General features: G+C 41.2%; 1 protein-coding gene across 9 annotated transcripts in view; it reads left to right on the forward strand.

Moving 5' to 3' along the window:
• The window catches only part of CNOT4 (CCR4-NOT transcription complex subunit 4), a 58,709-nt gene that overhangs the window by 5,392 nt on the left and 36,581 nt on the right, over window positions 1–16,736 (forward strand). The window contains exons 2-3 of one of the 9 annotated variants that reach the window (XM_075210413.1): window positions 8,296–8,386; window positions 9,551–9,577. The exons of the other annotated variants lie outside the window; for them this stretch is intronic. The gene's annotated coding sequence lies outside the window, so the exon portion shown is untranslated. The remainder of the gene's footprint in view (window positions 1–8,295; window positions 8,387–9,550; window positions 9,578–16,736) is intronic. 9 annotated transcript variants of the gene reach the window in all.

Raw genomic sequence — 16,736 nt, forward strand, 5'->3', positions numbered from 1 at the left:
ATATGGGAGCAGCGACTTATTAAACGTGAAAAGCATTTAATTCTAATTTATCCAGCATTTTTGTGTGGATATATGTTGTATATGTGTATACATTAATTAATTTCACATGCAGATAATTAACTGATTACATGTGTTATCGGAGATCTATGCAAAAATCCTACAGTCAACCACTTATAAATATGAATGTTATGTTTTGTTACATCTGTCCATCAATAGCCTGTGGCTTTAAATAGAGACTTCCCACACCACAGACCTAGTACTTCATAGTATCCTTACATGGATCTGGATCTCATCTGCTTTTCTATTCATATAGTGGGGATGTTTCCCAGATTCTGCTAACTTTCAGAGTTAACTTCAACTAAAAAGTGCATGATCTACTGGGCTTCACAGTGGCACAGTGGTTAGCATTGTTGACAGTGCAAGGATTATGGTTATTTTGCAGTGGTGGCGTGCATTACTGTGTAAATATTCTATTCTGAGCAGTGTACAACTTTAGGCAGGTGTTGCTTTTAACCATCAGGGCTACCACTGGCCCTCACAGACGAGGCTTAGTCAACATTTCTGTGAATGATCACAGTACAAGCAATATTCTTAATCCTGAATTTATGAATGAAGCTTCATAGAAGAGCTCTCTGCTTTCCAGTAGCAGTGCCAGGCTGCCTATCCCCATGATACTAAATACAAGTTGTACATTTACTCTATTTCACAGATACTGGGTCTAAACTCTTCTGCTTTACTGAGCATCTGGTTTGATGACTTTCCCAAGCTTTTTCTGTTATGACTGCTGATATAAGTAATATCATTTATTCCTGTTGGGTGAATAAAGAACTTCTACTATTCAGCTGAAGGGGTTTGTCACATCTTGCAGTACAAATTTAGTGCACTGTAAACTGGTACAAGAGTTCTGAAATCAGTTTGGACTGTTAGGTTACATAAGATGTATAATGAGATATTCTGAAAACATGGATCTTCTTTGAATATACTCAATACCAAGTAAGTGTTTCAGATGGCTTTTCCACACTACATAAGCCCTGTACTAAATGCCATCTTCTTGGATCTTCATTTAGCAGGGTCCTGGCACTCATAGGACCTCTACTTAGTACCTTAAGTGCTGCTTGGCTCTCTCTGCAGCAAGGAGGAATTAAACACAGCGGCTCTAAAGCTAGGTACATGGTACAGAAGATTTCTCCCGATGTGATATCTTTAACGATTTTGCCAACGACTGAAAGTCCCGATCAGCATGATAATTCATGTGTACGCACCTACACAATGTACCTTCAGATCTGTGCTCTTCAACTGTCATATCCAGCTGAAAAGATCATGGCTCTGTACAGTCTACAGATATCTGCCTACACTGCTGGCCATCGGTGTGTACACACTTCCATATTTGCCCAACATCGCTCCATCATTAATCGGTAGTTTTAGCCAAGTTATAAAATCAAGCCAAACGATATATTGTGCCTTGGTAAGATAAAACATGATCGTGGGAGCGTACATACTGATGCGATATCGGACATAAGTCGTTTATCGTGTGATTAGAACGATAACTGCATGAAAAACCAGTAGTGTGTACCCAGCTTTACTGTTTCCAAAATGTCCAATGTGAACTCTATGGAAATCTGCCTACACCGGTGGTCGTGAGTGTGTACACACTTCAGAATTTGCCCAACGACGTTTATAGAGATTTTTTTGTAGTTTTATAAATTCATATACTTTGGAACGATAAAACGTCGACCGTTGGAACGTACACAATTAAGCGATATCAGACCAAACAGTCGTTTTTCATGTGATTGACACAAAAATCGGATTAAAACTTGTAGCGTGTACCTAGCTTAAGGGGACGATTAAATTTAGTGTCATGCGTGTCTGGGACTTCCACGGAGACGCATTGCGCCGATGTTATGGCGGGAATCTCCGTTCATTGTTTTCTTGCATCCCACAGATGTACACAGAAAATGAATGACTTTCAGTGTCCGTGCTACACATAGACAGTAATTATATCTGCCCCTAAGTGTTTGAGTTACTCTTCCAGTTTTATTCCTGCTATAGAGAGGCCCAAGCGTTACCAAAGACATCCGGCAGTGACCCAGGTGGTAGGTGAGTGAATAGAGGTGGTCCAAAGGGAGGAGAGTGCCTTCTATTAGTACTAGATTTAGTAGACAGGTTATTTACCGTGTTACTCCCCTTTTAAGAATAGACCGTGTTAACATATGTCAGCATTTATCACCACATTAGTAATTTATACATTCAGCAAGCAGAGATGTTCAGTAAACTTCAGCAATGACCTATCCTATTCCGCCAAGAACAGGTGGATTGCTAGAAGTCGAGCTCAAGGGCCAATTGTGTCAAATTGATTTCATTAGGAACTTGATGATCATAGTCTCCAATTATAAGGTAATATCTGACAACGTCCAACACTGATGTAACATTGCATGACCTGCAGCGAGTTGCCTGGGGTTGTGTACTCTGTAGGTATTAGATGTGGCGGAGTACTGCTTTCTAGAGAGCTGCGTTTTATTTGTTTTACACACAAACATGCTGTTTCTTGTGGCTGCAACTGTATTGACACATTAGTGTTTTTTAAAGGTGTAAATTCAAACTGTTTTTGTTTTTTTCTTTCTTTTGAGCAGTCCTGTGCAAGTTTTATAACTGTGCTATTTACCAAATAGGCAGATTGTATGCCCTGCAGGCTACTAGTCTGAGAGAGGAGCACTAGAGGAAGATAAATCTGATATTGGAACCTGGGCTAACATCCGCTGCACTCACTGGGGAAATGATGTAAAAGTCGTCACTAACGGACCAGCTGCCTTTTTCAGGCCATGAGACCTGATATAACAATGGGTTAAAGATAAATTACTTTTAGAAATGATAAATCCATAGCAGTACCAAAATACTGGGGTTCTGTCACCTGCTACCCCTGTTATAATCAGACCCCCCCCATCTCTTTTATTTCCTGTGAAGCCATCACAGTATACGTATCCTGTGATCATTAAATAGCTGGATGGCTGTATGATGACTGTGATATTTTCAATTTATAATTATTATCAGACCATATCAGTTTGGCCATGAAGTCCCCGGACGGCGTGAGTTACCTCCTATTATATGTACTCTAAAATAATGTAGACGAATGCTAAACCTGGTAATAAATCGGATACATAGAAATGTTTTTTTGACACTTTATGTGCATGCTGCCATCTATTACAATGTATGCCCTAACTCTCGGGAGGCAGGTTCCTTTTAGGTCAATTTAACTAGTGTCTGCAAACCTTGTTTCCTCCATCTACCGCTTGTATGTTATTTCCCCAGCTTTCAAATAAATCAGTACAGACAACACTTCTAAGCTTAATGGAATTTGCATTCTTCCTTAAAAGAAACATTCTTCAGAATTGGGGAGGGGTGATGTGTATGATGACCCTTGCTGTGTTTGGGACACCTGTACCTTCCTAGATCTGTTTGCAGGGAGGAGTGTTTCATGCTAGTTACTTATCAAGCAACCTTTTCTCTGCTAAACTTGTCAAGTGCAGGTATCCTAACAACTCAGTCAGTGGTAGATTGTAATATGTACACCTGTCAGAGACGTGTGTAGGGTTTTAACAGCCCTTTTGTGCTTTAAATCACTTGATTTCACCTTTAATGTCTCCTAATATACTACAGTCGCCAACATATATATTGTGTACCTTGATTTATTTCTTTTTTTTCTGCTCTCTGTGCAAGTGCGAACCATGACTGGATGAATTATTTTGGACGTGCTGTAACTTTTATTATTTATTCACGCTGACTCTGCAATCATTGGTTGAAAAGTGGACATTGCCTTGAGGGGTCAACCTTCTTAGGCTATTAGAATTCTTGCAGAATTCCCCCCCCCCCCCCTCCCCCTTTTCCAAAATTGCCTCTGGCCTTCAGAAGGGACAGATAAAACAAAACTGGTAGAATAGTAAACTTGGAGCAAATTGCTTTCCTGTGCGAGATGTGAGCCAGCGAATGTAGAATTTAGGAGCCGGTCATTCAAATCTAGGAGCCAGTAAGATATTTTAAGGAAGAAGGAATGTGACCATAAACTCGTCTCAATATAAATGTCTCCCAAAAGTTAAGCGTCATTCTTAGGTGTGTTGGTTGCTCGGCAGTTTTATTGTTGAATTGCAAAGTGCTACATACACTTTAACTGGGCTTTAGCGTTCTATGCACGTAATAACCCGGAGTGGTCCTGCATTGTCTTTAACTGCCTTAAGATTACAGCTATGTCTGTTATACTGTGCCTGTAGGCTGTAAAATTGTACACCATGTAGATTGCTCATAAATGGATATGAAGGCGCAGAGCATTTTCCTTCTGTGTGTGCAGAACTGGGAGACTCCGGCAATTGCTGTTTTCAGGTAACCTTTTCATTTTGCCCAAGCAGTAAAATATTTATCAGCTCCCTTTGAGATCCTGAATTTCGTTGCTAGAAGTGTAATATAAACTGCATGCGCAATAAATGACACAACTAAAAATATCTGCGTTGTACACACTTTTATCATGAGCTTTACAGTGATTGTGCTTAAGTGAAGCTTCTTTATTCAATGGAGGAAGCGGCTCGTTAAGGCTTCCCTTCTTGGTCACTGCCCATTGATATTCACGGCACCCTGTTTCCTCCTTTTTAATAGGGCTATCTATGCCATGTGGCCTTGTTATAATGTACTTCTTCCCTACACACAGTTTAGGGAAACATTTGATGGTCTAAAAACAATATTCAGCTTAATTCAGTAGGAACTAGTGATGTCTGTAGTTCCTATGGCATTGTTAGGCTTCGTTCCTGTACGTGTGAATCTACATCTGTGTCTCATGTTGTAATATTTCTCCTTTGGTCTCTAATCTGCACAGTAAGAGTTTCTCTGTCTCTTGTGAGGACAAAAATCTATTTATATTCACGTTTGTTGTTTGGTTTTAAAGTTATGTAATGAAGATTTGCTTACAACTTTCAATGGACTGTAAAGCTGGGTACAAACCTGTGCAATTTCTGCAATTATTTTACCTACGATTGAAAGTCCCGATGATCATGCCGTCTTGTTTTATGGTACCACAACACACAGCGTTTGCTGATTTGGTTTTATAAACTTCCTAAAACTCACGATCAATGATGGAAAGATGTTGGGCAAATGTTTAAGCGTGTACGCACTTACGGCCAGCAGCGTAGGCAGATCTCTGTAGAGTATACAGAGTCAGGATCTTTTCAGCAGATGGTTATGAGAGATGAAGATCACAGATCTGAAGGTACATTGTGTAGATGTGTACGTGAGAGAGTGGCAGCGTACACACTCTTGAATCCTGTTATCTGCACGATAATTGCGTCAATGTGTACCAAGCTTAAGGTTCCTTGTGCATGGAGCCTGCTCCCAGGGTGATGGACACTTTCCTGAGAGATTGGAATATTCTAATTCAGCTCCATACAATCTCTTGTCCTTCATATGCTGTGATTGCTTGTGTCCCTGAATGTTACCCCCATGATGTAGTACTTTGCATTAGGGTCTCTATATAGTACTTTGTGCTCAGCCTAGAATGCAGCGCTCAGCCTAGAATGCGGCGCTCGTGGACTCTCCATTCTAATAATGTTGATTGAAAAATTGTATTTAATAATATGGTGCTATGATCCATGACAACCAATTTGCACACACGATATTTGCTTTTATTAGAGTAACTTGTGCTAGTCTGAGCGAAGCGGACGTGTATTTACTGCAGCACACCCTCCCGTTGGACCCACGCTGTGAAATGTACATAAATTATTTTTTTATTTTTATTTTTTTTACAAGATTTGATAATGCTAAAGTTTAATTATGATTATTATTTTTTATGCATAGTAGGATACTCTCCTACCTCCTGTGGTTTCAGCATTCTGCTATACCAGCATTCTGTGTTTCTTAAACTATTATTACCTGCTGTGTTCGATTATTTATTTTGTTTTTTCTGCTTGCTAAAAATTGTGCCGACTTTTCTCCTAGCAAGAGTATGGGTTTTATCTGAAACCTAGGAAGGTACAGTATAACTAAAAGTGTACTTTAATTAGCAGATAATGGTCCTATGCCCAGCTAGTGAAATGGAAATCTGGAATAACACATGAGAAATGGGGCAGCTTTCGAACGCTTTAAACGCTGCGCTAATGGCTTAGAAGGCTGGGTGGGAACGGTACCGTGGACTTTTGTCCTGGTTTTTTTTTGGTTTTTTTAATTCACGTTTCATGTATTTATTACTGTGGCAAATACAAAAGGCAATGCAAGGTGTCAACAAGCTCTGAAAGGTTTTGGTAGGTTGACAGTGGATTTTTTCTATTAATTTTATTCCTTATCTTTTCTGTTTGTCTTTCTTTGTTTTTTATTTAGAAGTTGTTTTCCTTCCTCAACACAACACAAAACAAAACTCTCAATATTAATCAGAACCTGTTGAAAATAAACAAACGCACAGAAAATAGATTTATTTATTTTTATTAATAATAATATTTTTTCTCTCTGCCAAATTATCTGGAGTCTCTTTCATCCCCTTCGAATTTTGCTTTCCCGTTTCTTAAGAAACAGGCTGTCTTTTGTTTTTTAAACTGCTGAACCTCCTCACTAGATCAATCTGAAGCTGGGTAAACACTACAGAAAATATCTCCCCTGATAGGTTAACAATTTTACCAACCTGATCAGCATGCGGATTCCTGTGTACACACACACCACTCGTGTTATCTGTGCTCTTCATCTGCCATAACCATGGGCTGAATAGATTACGACGCTGTGAACTCTGTGGATCCTGATTGTGCGTTTATAGAGATGTTTAGTCTGGCTATAAAATCAAACAATATTAGTGTGTGCACGCCAAAGCACATCATGAGATATCGGACCCAACGGTCGTTTATCGTGTGATTGGCCTAATAATCGGGTGAAAATCTTGTAGTATGTACCCAGTTTACACGCTGTTCATAATAAACTAGGATGAAGGCTATTTGGAGTTTTACGGTTTAGCAATGATGTGTGTATATAGTGGAGATGCCACAACCATATCATGGGGACATATAGTCTTACAACAGGGCTGCTGAATTTAAGCTCCAAGTAGCTCAGACAACTGGTCCACAACCCTGCGTAGTTGGCGACTTACCCTGTTCAGGAACCCAAACTGGTTTTTGCTATCACAAGGCTTAACGCTTGTTTGCATACATAAAATAATGTCCATTTCTACTTGTGGGCAGCACAGTGGCCTAGTGGTTAGCACGTCTGCCTCACAGCACTGGGGTCATGAGTTCGATTCCCGACCATGGCCTTATCTGTGTGGAGTTTGTATGTTCTCCCTGTGTTTGTGTGGGTTTCCTCCGGGTGCTCCGGTTTCCTCCCACACTCCAAAAACATACTGGTAGGTTAATTGGCTGCAATCAAAAATTGACCCTAGTCTCTGTCTGTCTCCCTCTCTGTCTGTCTTTGTGTGAGTGTGTGTATATATTAGGGAATTTAGACTGTAAGCTCCAATGGGGCAGGGACTGATGTGAATGAGTTCTCTGTACAGCGCTGCGGAATTAGTGGCGCTATATAAATAAATGATGATGATGATGATATAAAGAACTGTTCTCCATCTTTGAGAGCTGGACCTTTCATTCAATACTATTTTGAGTGTTTATAATCCATGCAGAGAGCTGTTGTACAGCTCTTCTTACACTAGGAGGCAGGCTTTAGCAGCTTAGTGGTTTGTGACTTCTTATTATAATAAAGGAGCTGAATGATATTTGCTACAAATGTTTTCTTACCCACCTTGAACCATGAACCTGGAATCCCGTCGATTCTCCTGTGTGTACCGCTGTTCACCTTCTCTATGTATGTGCCCCCGGTATTGACCATACAGTCCACTTTATACGTTGGTTAATTCATCTTAACCTAGTGAGGGTTTTACCATGTTTTCTCAATGCAGAATGGGGTAGTTTTAGTGGATTTTATGTGTGAACATGGATTTTGTTAGTTCAGACTGACTTATTCTGTTGTGTGCTTCTTTTTGAGTATCTCCAGCACACCGACTGTTCACGTAACATTAAACACCTCCATTTACTTGATTTGATGTCTTTTGGTTTATAGTGTTAATTTTGGTTAATTTCATTATTTAATATTTGTGTACAAGGTGTAACCCTCAGTGTGTTGTATGCGTTGTAATTAGTTTTGGGGTTTGTATTTTGTGACTCTTTCGGTGACACCACCCCAAAGGTTACAGTACTTCATTATAGTGGACTTAAGTTTTCTCCTCTTGTAATATATAAAAGGCAACATTTATAGCTATTTTAGTTCCGTTTTTTTGTTTTTTTTTAGATATACTAAACTGATTTTCAGTGTGTTGGGTCTTGGAAGTTAACACACGACTTGCTAAGGGCCCTGGTACTAAAGCCCATGCGTTATCTTCGTACCCACACTGATTGCAGGGTAGATTTGTAGTTCCTGTTGGGAGATAAACACTCACAGGTTTTGTTTTATATTAAACCTATGAAATGATGTTTCTGTTCCTGTCATTATTCTTTGCCCTCAGTATTGTCATTGTGCTGTGAGACTCTGAGATAACTTGTTGTACAGATGATGATAAACTGTTGGGTATGTTGTGTGACTGAGTCTGTTCTGCCCTCCAGTGTGAGGCTGATTTCTACTAAGCCCCCGAGTCTGTAAGATGAACATTTCTGGGTGGTTGAAGCTCCAGGTTTATACTGGGGCAGCACGGTGGCATAGTGGTTAGCACTTCTGCCTTACATCACTGGGGTCATGAGTTCTATTCCCGACCACGGCCTTATCTGTGTGGAGTTTGTATGTTATCCCTGTGTTTGCGTGGGTTTCCTCCGGGTGCTCCGGTTTCCTCCCACACTCCAAAAACATACTGGTAGGTTAATTGGCTGCTAACAAATTTACCCTAGTCTGTTTGTCTGCCTGTGTGTTAGGGAATTTAGACTGTAAGCCCCAATGGGGCAGGGACTGATGTGATTTCTTTGTACAGCGCTGCGGAATTAGTGTTCTCTCCAGAAATTGTACTAGCCAGGTGGGGGCAGTGTAATACTTTACATTAATAATAAAAAATGATGGCTGTTCTTGGCCACACTGGCTGGGACTGGTCAGACTGGTGGTCAGTGGTCTAACACACACTGCTGGCTGTAGTGCTCACATAGGACAAACAATGGTTTAATAGGACTCTGTTAGGCTCCCAGAGTTGTGTGTCAAGTAAAACCAGTCCGGGGGGAGCACCTGGGAATTACGGACACTGCAAATATATGTAATGTTAATAGTAGAGGAAGATTTTACCATATGGACTGGTAGTTAACCCCAGCTATATTGCTGCAAGACTCGTGCAGCAATGTGTTATGAAGGATTAGGTTCCAGAATAGTTACACTCCACCACATAGAATTTTATAACGCACTCTAGGTATATCTATCTAGGTTATACAGTCTCTCCATCCTTATCACTCCTATACCACAGTTGATTGTTATATCCAAGGATGCCATGCTCTGTCTTCCAGTCACATACACAAGACAGGTGTCACAAACATCACTGCATGTTTGTATCTGGTGTGTGTCTTGGCTGCAGGAGACTGGAGCTAGACTTTTGGAGGCTGTAAGTGATCTGTTAACTTGGTCAACTCTACTCGAATACTATAGTGGTGGTGTCATTAATAAATATGCTCCCACGCTCCAGCCCATCCCTCCCCATTCACCTGAAGCCGAGACTTCCCTACGGCCCACGTATTAGAGTTGTTGCACTACGGAGTGGCATTAATCCTGCTGTGGCACAGACCTGCTGTTGGCTTTGGGTAGTGTTGGATCCCGCTGAGACTGTCCCCTGTTTGTTGTACCTGGGGAAGGGGGTAGAGCACATTTAGTTGGCAACAGTTGTATTGTTTTTAAAGTGTATTTTTAAGATTTGGTGGTTAGGTCATAAGGCACCTATAGTTAGTTGGTATTGGTTGTACAGGATCATGGGGCCTGAATCTAGGGTTCTGATCCACAGACTGTAGGATTGTAGAACATTGACGCCAACCTTGTCATACGAAGGTAACATTTATTATTCATTCTTAAGGTGCCCATAACATGGTAAATTGATGGCCAGTTAGATATAAATGGCTACAGATCATGGCACGAATGTGCCCAAGAAAGACCACTGTCCCTAACCAACATCTGAAATCTAGCAGATGTCGATAGAAATATCATTAGTCCGTGGTGGCTGCCTGACTACGAACAGTGACCACGTACATAGTGTACCGTCAGATGCTGCTGAACGGCCAATTATTTCCGGTTCCACTACAGGTACGGGCATATCCAACAAACGTGTGTTAGACTAGGGTCAGAGCATGTTATTGTGTTTAATCTTTATCTCCAGTTAATTCGTGTGATTCCCTAGTTTTGATGTGGACAGGGAGAGAACAATCTGCGGCCTATCGATCGAATCGTTATAATGCCCACAGCAGCACAGATTGTTATGAAATGAGTGTCTGAGGACAGGACTGCACGTGACAGGGGAAGTGGAGGAGGGGGCGGATGGAGGCAAAGCAGGAAGCAATAGACTAGTCAGTGAGCAGCAGATTAGTCACGTGTCTCCTGACATCACTTTGTCCTGTTTATATTTACTGCCCCTCCTTAGGGTAGTGTTAGACACCATCACAGCTTACAGAAGTGCTAGTGTTCATAGCGACCAATTTGTTCCATGGTGACACATTGAAGTGAATGGGGAACACTCTTTCCTCTCGTGGCATAGATTATAATCTGAAGATGCTGTCTTTGATGTACTCTGTGTAATCGCCCCAGGTGACGGGATGCACATGCCCCATTCAACCTGTTGGCACAGAGAGATTTTGAACGCTACGCTACTCTAGCATTTAAAGCGCCAGCAGTTATGTCTTATTGACATTTATCTGCAGTGCACGTTATTTTATGCAGTTATTTACTCAGCAACACAGTAGTGCAGTGAGGGCTAAAGCTGGACTAGGGCCCCATGCGGCCCCCATCTCCGTCCTGCTTGTTATAGATTGTACCCCTTGTTTAAAATACCTGCTGATCTGATTACAGATATGTGTGTGTTCCTTTGATGCGGCCCTTTGAAGTGTCAGCCTTTATATCCTTCTAGACTCCTCTAACAGCACCCAATGTAACATGTCAGACCTTCCAGATAAATGTAATTGGTTCTACCCCTGTCACATCTGTCAGCTAGTGCTTGCATACATTGTTCTGTCCACCCCGGAGTTAGGAGGTTTAATGTACTTTAGCCGCTTAGTTCTACAGACAAGTTTGTCTCCATCAGGAACCATTATTATATTAGTGAACAGCGATGAGCTTTGTCTTTTGTCTCAAGGTCTGTCTTGCGCCTCAGATTGTAACAGAGCTTCGTTTTTAGGAGTTTTTAACTGGGAGAGTTAATTTCCTGTGTCTTTATTTCAGTTGTATTGTGACATCCACTTTGCTGCTATGTTTTTTGTTTTAGATTTACGATTATGTGATAAGAAGTTTGCCAGATTGATGGCTATCACATTGCCTGCTGGGAGGAGGACTGTACAGGTGTTGCAATATTGAGCCACGTAGAGAACGGAGCAGTTAAAGTGCATCAGGTGGCCTATCGCTGAGTTATATGACTATATACAGATAGAAGACCATGATCATTGGTGGCTTATGCCAGTGTGTTATATATGTATAACTCTCTGGACTGGTTTTCTTGTTTTATAATGTGCATACTGAAGTTATAGCAAAATTGTCCTGGGGCTGGAAAACAGTTGAAATAGAACAATTGTTTGGATTGTAAATTCTGTTTTGCCTGTTCATTAGGTTGTCTGCACAGCTCTAGCTAATCAGAAGGTCAGCTGCCACCACTGGTGTGCCCTCCGTTGTTCAATAGCTGTTGCCACCGCCAGACTTGTTCACCGGTACACGGAAACCTGTCTGGGTGGTGTCTGTAACTGTAATGGCTTTGTGCTGGTTCCTGGATCAATACTGCTGGATAAGAGGGCAGAGCGTTGGCTGTGGGCTCCACACGGGACAGCCGGGGGATGGATCAGAGAGTTAGCTCTTATCTATAAGTCACAGGAATACAGCAGAGATAGGTGCCTCACAGGGACAGAGCAGGGTCTTTGGTAGAAGATTGTCCTTATTGCTGAGAAATATCTCCTAAACTGCTATTACACACACACACACACACACACCACTTGCATGTAATGCAGAAGACACACACACACACATACATGCGCGCACACATACATGCGCGCACACGCGTCTCCACTTACAAGTAATGCAGAATTTAGTTTTTCAAACTTCAATCCCCTTTTATAACATTTTAACATATTACAACCCTTAATATTTTCATGTCTTTATTAGAACCATTTACAGTCAATATGTCTACATTTTGGTCCTTCCTTGTTGACAAGCGTCAATAAACCGTTTCCAATGTGTGTGATGTTGAAGATCCAAGATTCTTACTGTTAAGGGTTTCTTGGGGGGAGAACATTATTACAGCAATGTGTTCCTATGATTGTTCTTACTGAGTGAATCACAGTGACTCCTATGTCAGTCATTGTACCACATCCTTTGTAACATTTGAACAGAATCTGTGGCTATTTTCTCTTACCAGAGCCCATGTACTGTACTATAACTACAATTATACTGTTATTACGCTGCATTATAAGGAGCGTTTCTAGAAAACTATCCTGACAGCCTCGTGCTGCCATCATATCACTGGCTTCTGGTGAATTGATATATTTTAGTTCAGCCCAGACAATGTCTGCCTCCACTGTGTGCAGGTTTGAGATGGTTTTTATTTTAAGGCCTGGCTTCCACTGGCATTGTGTTGGGGAAAACTCATTTGACCTGTTAGTTACTCACTGGAAGCAAATTGTAGTAACAGCCCTGGTGGGTATGGTGGCACTAGATACAGTGGTTTTTACTGTCCTTCCCGTTCACATGTGCTAGAAAAATGTCTGCTAAAACGCTAGTGGGTTTAAGGACTCAAGTTGTTGCCCACTGTGTTAATTCAAGGCGATAGGTTTACTTGGTTTCCCGCTGGGTAAAGTATTTTGATTGTTAGTGGGAAATTTTTAAACCATAAACTAAAAGTAAGCGTTCTTTCCCTTAGCCTGCTGCCAGTGATTCACACTGTTGTCCTCTGGCGTACAGTAAGCTGCAGGCTGTAGTGGGAGATTAGTTCTGTAGAGGCGTCCGTCCCTCTCCCCCACCCATTCTGTCTATTGCTCAGTAACGTGTGAGATTTGTCCAGCCGCATGTAGCTGACTCAGGTTTGTAAGAGAAGATGCTTCTATATGAAACTGGCTTCTCTCTATCGCCGGTTAAAAATAACCTTTATCGTGGGCCTGTGAAAATATATATTGTCTGATGTCTTATTTCTTTTGTAGAGGGGAATATAGATGAGTTATAAACACTAAACATTTTCTTGTTTAACTGAACCGTACAGAACATGAGTCATCTGCTGTACATAGTGTTATCATGGATAATTATTTTATTTATAAAGTGTTGCCCTGTGGTATGCTTCTCACCCATTTATCCCTCTGGAAACTTCCTTATTTTATTGCAACTATTTAAATATGGCAGATTAAGCCAATATTCAGTGTCGCAGTTCACCATGGACTAGTGACATCACTGCGGCAGGAGGCGTTCCTAGTAAAGTGGGTGCTCCTGTTGTGTAGGAAACAGAGTACATATGTATTGGTGTATTTCAGGCACTAATACATATGTGAATTCAGTCTACAAAGGAAGTTGTTCACTGACTTGGCTCAATAATCCTAAACTCTGCCTGTGCTAGGATCTCTGTCATTGGTCTAGGAGCATTGGGGGTGTGGCCATGCTATGGTAAAGGGTCGGGCTACAGAGACAAGTGTGGTCTGTACAGTATATGTATATATACAGTGTGTATGTATATAATCTCCAGCCTTTAAGTTTTGTAATTCTCTAGAAACTGCTTTTTTTTGTACACTCGGAAGGTATTGTTCCTTTCAGTTATATGGGTTGGTATAAACCAGAGGGTACCAACCCCTTTGTTCTGGTGGGCTTGCCAATAGTTATCATTTATAATGACTGTTATATTGGATCGGTTATCTGGAAAACCTGGGGCTATACATTTTTTTTTTAACTGCATCAAGCCTGAAATATATGAAATTAAAATTACAAATTTCCCCAGTCTTTGGCCCACCTTACATCAGGCTCTTTTTTTTTGGGGGGGGGGGGGGGGATAATTTAGTTGAGACCCTCACAATGGCAATAGAGGAAAACTTATGTTGATACACATGTTTCCAATTGAAACTGGCAGGTTGCATGTACAAGTGATTCTCAATCAGGTACCGGGTTGTGGTGACGCGCCAGAGTGTGCATTGCCAAAGGTAATACGGTACCGCAATAACGTGGATTTTCCTTTGCAACCTATGGGGTGCGAACGGAAATCTGCTGGGTTGCGGTACAATGGATTATCTTCATGGGCCGTTTCGGCTCATAGCCGCGATGCCAGCACCTAATTGAATATGCCTCAGATTGTCTCTTGTGACACTATCCTCCAAATAGTGTAACGTGCATTTCTGTAGAAGATCTAATATCCTACAATCAAAAAATAGTTTTCACATGTAATTCCCGTTGTATATGGTCAGTTTGATGGCTTTCACATTCAGCATGCTGAAATCCCGTGCAAAGACTACGGAGAATCGCTGCTTTCAGATGATGGGTTTGCAGTAGCAATTGATGCAATTGGGGGTTGCTTAGGACGCCGGCTTTGTGCATCATTTTGCTTATTGCAGCCCCTGCAAGTAGTGTATCGGCTGGCAGTTCTGAGAGTCCGCTGTATTCACAATAACTGTTGCCTGTAGTGCTACGTTGTTTCTTATGTCTCACCGGACAGAATTCTTTACTAATGTGCGGCAAGTTCATTTATTGTCACCGGGTGTCCTGCAGCTCAGATATGTCAGTAGTTGATGTGAGCTTTGCTCAACAACTCATAGTGAAGCTTTGTAGTACATGCACTGTATCCATCACATTGACTTTACTGTGTAACATATTTATTGGCTCATCAATAATTTGGAAGTTGATTTGGCAGCTACTGTTCCTGTTAATAGGGGTCAGTATGAGAAGTGATTCCCGCTGTGCATTATATCTTCTTCTTCTTATTATTATTATTATTATTATTATTATTATTATTATTATTATTATTATTATTATCGTTTATTTGTTAGGCGCCACAAGGTTTCCGCAGCGTCGTACACGGCACAAACATTACACTATACAGGGTAAAACAATACAGAACAATAAACACAAAGTACCAGAACTTCAGAAACTCCAGGCAGGCAAATATTGTAAAGACGGAGCGGAAGAACAGGTATGGAGACAGGAGGGGAGAGGGGCCCTGCTCATACGAGCTTACATCCTAAGGGAGGGTCAACAGAATCAGGCACAAGAGGGAGCCAGTGAAGCAAAGGGGAGAGAGAAGGAGCCAGGGGAGAAACAGAAGAGGTGGGAGGTTAAGTGGATGGTTGGTAGGCCTTAAGGAACAGGTGAGTTTTAAGTGCCCGCTTGAAGGAGCACAGATTGGGTGAGAGACGGATGAGATCTTATGTCTGGATGTGTTGCTGATCATTTATAGAACAAAGTTAGGTTGTTATTGCGAGAACCATTGTTCCATGGCAGAGATTGTATTTACGTTCTCATGTGGGGGATAACCAGCAGGATCTTCTAACGAGCCATGGAAGATGTGCAGCCTTTGGCATCAATAGAACTTCCCAATGTTACTGACCAGCAATAATTGTTTTTGAGCAGTGCTACTCCGGATACGTCCAGCACAGTGAGTCTCCTTTAACATCCTGAGATATTTACTGTTTGGTGCCTTGGTGCAAAATAACGTTTACAAACGTCACATCCTCTCCCGCCTTCCAAAATATTGGATCTAGTAGTAATATAAGAGTCACGTTTTCCCTACTTAAAGTTCTACTTGGATAAAAAAAAAAAAAGTTCACAATTTAGTGTTGCAGTACTGATACGTGTATGTTTACATTTTGTGGGTTTGCTGTAAATATATCCAAGTACCAGCGATGATGGAGAAAACATTTTGTTTGTCTGTTTTTGGTTTATTTTCCCCCTAGTGGGCATACATAAATAAATAAAATCTAAGCAATATAAATCTTCCAGTAGAACCATGACAATGGGTCTGATCACCAGGGTATAAACCATCCCTGGTCTTGAAGATGGTGATGTACCCAGAGATGGCTCAGAACATAGTACTGATTACATTACATGCATTACATTTCCTTAGTGTTTTATAAACTGCAATAACCCCTTATCCACCCTTTAAAATACATATTACTTCCACAGTATGTTTCATTTAATTGCCCAGTAATATTTAAATGTGATTTGAAAATGAGTTTGTTGACGTAAGTAAAATACGTCTGCCAGGCCTGCTCTGGCTCTGTCTGTTGGGAAACTACAAGTCCCAGCATGTGCTGCCAGCTATGGGCCGGATGTCTACTGGCAATGCATGCTGGGGAACGTAGGTTCACAACACCAGTAGAGACGCAGGTTGGCCAGGCCTGGTATAGAGCAAAGGCCAAAGCAGTAAGGTTACCCACAATGAGAGAGATCGAATGTTGTGTTGTGCAAGGGTTATATTCGGGGGTAAGAGCACCATCTAAAACATTGCATATGTAAAATTTGTATGTAACCCTGTTAGCCATTCTAGATTTGGGCTTCTGCCCCCTTCAGTGATTTTTCTGACAAATCTGGTGTGCATTAAAAAAAAAAAGAAA

The sequence above is a fragment of the Mixophyes fleayi genome, chromosome 4 (assembly GCF_038048845.1).
Source record: "Mixophyes fleayi isolate aMixFle1 chromosome 4, aMixFle1.hap1, whole genome shotgun sequence".
In the NCBI taxonomy this organism is placed as follows: domain Eukaryota; kingdom Metazoa; phylum Chordata; class Amphibia; order Anura; family Limnodynastidae; genus Mixophyes; species Mixophyes fleayi.